Source organism: Tachysurus fulvidraco, chromosome 16 (genome assembly GCF_022655615.1).
Source record: "Tachysurus fulvidraco isolate hzauxx_2018 chromosome 16, HZAU_PFXX_2.0, whole genome shotgun sequence".
NCBI classification, from domain to species: domain Eukaryota; kingdom Metazoa; phylum Chordata; class Actinopteri; order Siluriformes; family Bagridae; genus Tachysurus; species Tachysurus fulvidraco.
Window position 1 is genome coordinate 1,361,808 of NC_062533.1, and position 5,082 is coordinate 1,366,889.

At 45.1% G+C, this 5,082-nt stretch overlaps 1 pseudogene; it reads right to left on the reverse strand.

Moving 5' to 3' along the window:
* Positions 1-338: 338 nt before the first annotated feature.
* Positions 339-1,592, reverse strand: LOC125139069 (annotated as a pseudogene).
* Positions 1,593-5,082: the final 3,490 nt, after the last annotated feature.

Genomic DNA, 5,082 nt, shown 5'->3' on the forward strand with positions numbered 1-5,082 from the left:
CAGTATCAACAGTTCATCGGTTCTCGGACACGTCCGAAAGAAACAGTTCTCAGTTCAGTGTACTGATGATTCGCTGTATCGGTTCAGTAATTCACGCATGCGCAGTATCAACAGCTCGCGCTCACAGTTCTCTCAGCACAACATGTCAGTTCAGTGTACAGGGGTTACATATACTCCTGGATATTAGTTTATTTAGAGCCGGACAGACTGACAGACATGACCGAAAGTGAGTAACTTTAGTAACTTGTGGATCAGCGCTGACTCAAGACGCGAACTGTTTAGAACGAATCAGTCTGATTTGGTGAACCGGTTCATCCAGTTCACTAAAAAGAACTGGTTCAAAAGAACGATTCATTCACGAAACTGGCCATCACTATCCCAAAGGCTGGTGATACGATGGTCCCGATCCCAAATCCCCAAGTCAGACAAAAGAAAGGGGTTAAAATCGCCACACACCTGGTAATCACTACTAAGGCATCTTTCTCATCTCACTGAATAGTGGCACTTATACAAGTATAATAAGCACCAGGAGATTTATAAACACAATGGTTAGGGCTGGAATCACAAATGCCAGTATTGCCTTAGTTTTATACCAGTTGAGCCAGCATGTATTCTCTTCTTGAATGTATCCTCTGTTTCCAGATGTTGCTGTGACAGTAATGACAGCAATTATTAATGGAGCTCCATAGCCAACACTAAAGGCTATGGTCATCATCACGGTCCGGGACAATCTGGAAAAGACTATGACAATGCGGTAGAGAAGCAAGAGAGCTGACAGTAGCATCCAGAAGAAAAGAGCAAGGTAAAAGAAGTGGATAAAGAATGTCACTGTACTGCAGGGATCCATTAGTGTCTTCTGTCCTTTTGTTCCGATTGCTGCTCCAATAATAAAACATATGTCTGCAACCAGGAGGGACAGAGCGATGTTGATAGTAGAGATATGGCGCATGTAAGAGGTATTGTTCTTTGACATTAATTTCCAGATAAGGCCTTCAATGATGAGACACAAAACCAAGCTGCCAATTGAAATGCCTACACCGATGTATGTTATATAGGCTAAGGCTTCGTTAACCCGGAGAAAATGGTGACATCAGGATAGAAAATGATGTTGTATGGCTGCACTCACATGTTGGCTTTCCAGCTTGATTAATTACTTGCTTTATTTTACATCCAGTCGAGTCCCAGGCACCAATACCATTTAAAAGGCTAAAGTTCCAAAAGACACACTGTGGGTTTCATAATGACCTATCTTTAACTTCAAAAAACAGGGATACGTTGTTTATTGTCGAGTGTCCTTCAATTACAACTATCTCTCTGTTGATGCTGGATTGAGTTTTACTGCTGTTATTGTAGGCTGCATCCCGACCAGGTAACACACTGTTAAGTGCCGAGAAGACAATGACGGTGACTAGAAACCTTCCGCTAGTCTCTGCAATGCTCGCTTGAGTGGTGGAATTTGTGTTAAACATTTTAGTTGAGTTGGTAAAATTCCTCTCAAGTTGGATATTTGATGTCGTTATGGAAAAGCTATCACTGGAGAGACTGCTTCCGATACTTTCAATCGACTGAAGAAGCATAGAGATAGCGTTCATGTTCGTATTTTCACTGTTGAAACTATTCCATGTTTCTTGTGCCGTTTCTGATGTTATGACGTCCACAGTTTTAAGGAACTCCTGAATGTTCAGATAAGTAAAGAATATTTGGATTTTCTATTATTAACAACAAACATTTAAATATATAAATATGTAATATGTAATACACGCTGTCATACTGAATGTGGCGGGAGCGGTGTGGTGTGTTAGGAGGTACGAGTGAGAGCCGTACAGCTTATCACACACAAACCCAAGTTTATCTATTTGGAACCAGTTCGACTATGCCACCTGGGAGGGTTAAACCCAGGAAATAAAAGTAAACCCCAGTGTTTATCAGATCACACAAGTTCGATTCTCTTAAAATAAGTGTAGGCAAGAAACATGGGCATCATAAAAAAAAGTACAACGTTTATTAAATACTTGCAATTAAAATAAAAAACTCCCTTAATATGCTCAATCCTAAAGAGCCCTTACTAGCGGCTCAAACCAACATTGCAAAAACAACAAAAAGAAAAGATGTCTTCACTGTTAAAAAGGTGCATTGACAGACAAATACACAAATAACAACAATCAAATGAAATAAATAATAAACAACCACTTTACGCAACTTCTAAACAGACAAAACAAAATATCACAATTAAATACAGGGCTGGGGTTATCGACCGAGGCGATCACCAGGGTTAGTTATCCAACCGCACACTTACACACACACACACACACACACACACACACACACACACACACACACACACACCTCACTGTGAACTCAGAGCATGCACTCGAACACTTCAAGAATGTCGCACAGCACACGTTGGAATAGCACCACCACCAAAAGGTCTTTCACCCGTGGGACCCCCAGCTCCTGAAAAAAATCAAAACCAAATTAAATACATATAAAACAGAAACAGAATGAATGAAAAGCAAATAGAAGTCACGATTCAACGCAACCGAAAACTTTATAAAAAGTTTGAGGGAGACAGGACTCAAAAAGGAGCGGCCACGACGTTCTTAGGCCGGCCCCAAGATATACCCGATCGTCCACCCCAAAGTAGACCAGAACAGGTCAGTTAAAACTATCCCAGAAACCAGATGGTAGCAGCAGAAGTCTCTTTAAATGATTGTAGGCCAATATTAGTCACTCGGCGCGCAGTGGAGGAAAACGTAAACTGCAGTGATAATGGCCAGGACGAAAAGAGAGGGAGAATCCTATAACAAATAGTAACAAAATAACAAAAACAGAATTAATAGTAATTGCACAATTACACGCCGAAATTCCCCTTAGCAAAACCGACAACTTACCAAGTGCGGATAAAGGAGTTCACGAGGATCAATTTGCCGCTCAGGATACGCAGCCCTCAAATAACCCGCTATTAAACCAAAGTACAAGGACTGCACATTACTCACGCCACCCGACCCTCATTAAAGCTAGACATGATTTATAATGCAACTTCCTCATACCTGAAAGGTGGGCAGTAAACAGATCCGAACAGCATCCGACAGGGACACACACAGTGATGAAAAGACAGGCTAAGGGTGCAATAAACGAGCCATTAGTGCAACGAAAAAAGATAACTAAAAACAAATTAGCCAACGCTACATGCTAAAACGGGGACGGTACGGACGTGTCGCATCCCAGGCTCAAAACCAACCTGCTTTAAATAGTGCCTGCTCGACACTGATTGGTGGTCATGAGTGTCAATCACCACTCATACCTTGTTCATACGGTCACAATCCACCCCCAGCTTCTGCATCGTCGCCTCGACGGTGAACTAACCCAAAAGCCCACACTCTTAACCTTCAGTCCCAAGGACGGAACAAGGCCCCAGCTGTACTACCCACTATACTAGACACTGTACCTGGCCCCAGTGATCGTGGAAGATGATGTACATTAGAGTGCTGCCCAGCAGTACTCCTTCCGGTCCTTCTCACCACACTCTCACCCACAGAAGCAGAGGAAAAAGGAAGGTACACTGCTGGCTGCACATTTGCTCCTGCCTCAGGGACTTCTAATCCTTGGTCCTCACCAGAACCTGGAGGTTCCGACTGAACCGTACCCCGAGGTGATTGCCTACTATTAACCTGTGATGTTTCAGGTACCAGGACAAACAAATCTCCCTCGTATAACTCCTCTTCCCGAGGCTGCACCGGTTCCGCTACTGGAGTGTCCTGCAATATGGGGGAGGACTTCCTACCAAACTGAGGTTTCAGCAAAGATCGGTGCACATGCTTTAACTTACTTAGATCTATGGTGGGGGCAATTGTATACACCACACCTCCTTAGGTGCCTTCACAATCCGGTACACCACTGAGCTCCACAGGTCATGTATTTTATGTCGACCTCTCACGCTATAATCACGGAGATATACCAACTGAGCCTCCTTCAGTGGTGACTCTTGTACCTGCAGATCATGCCTGGCCTTTCGGCGATCAGCAGCAGCCCCCAACCACTCACGAGTGCCCTCAAAAGCCACCTGCCATCCTGATGTTCCTTAACCCAACGATGAACACTACCAATGGTTCTTCAACTCTACCAAGCAAGAAGTCAACTGGAAGTCTAGGGTCCTGCCCAAACATCAAAAAGCATTCCCCTGTAGCTTGGTGAGGGGTAGTGTTGTAGGCGAACAGTACCTGAGGGAGACAAGATGGCCAGTCCCTCTTCCTTGACACAGGCAAGGTGCGCAAGAGGTTGTGAAATGTCCTGTTGAAACGCTCGCACTGGCCGTTTCCAGCAGGGTGATATGGAGTAGTGCGTGACTTTTCAACTCCATATAAGCAACACAACTGATGGATAAGAGCCGACTCAAAGTTACGACCTTGGTCCGAATGGATACGGCCAGGCACCCCAAATTTACAGAACCACTCGACAACCAGCCACAGTCTCATCTTGTTGATTTCTAGTGGGTACAGCCAAGGTGTATTTGGTGAAAATATCAGTCATGACCAACACATTCTCCAGACCAGAACTTGAGAGGTCTAACACAGTAAAGTCCAAGGCCAGAATCTCATTTGGCTGTGCGGCAAGCAGGTGTCCCATGAAACTAACAGGGACAGGCTGGACACCCTTGGCACACTGGCACCTCTCACACTCATGGCACCACCAGGCAATGTCAGCAGACATTCCTGGCCAATAACATCGTTGCCACACCAGCTGAGAGGTGCGCTCCACCCCCTGGTGCCCGTGCAGTTGGTGTAATTGTGTCAACACCTCAGACTTCATGGCCACCGGCAATAACACTCGGAGAACCTCCTCTCCACCATCCGGGTGAAACACCCGACGATAAAGCACCCCCTCCTTCTCCACCAGGCGATCCCACTGCCGAAACAAAAGCGCAGCAGACCTAGAGAATTTCTTACGCTCCTCAGAGCTAGGTGGCGATTTCCGCCTCCAAAACACCAGCAGCTCTCCAATAACTGGATCGGCCTGCTGCTGAGCAGACATATCACTGATGGAATAACCAGGAAAGGATACGATCTGGTTTACCCCCGTCAC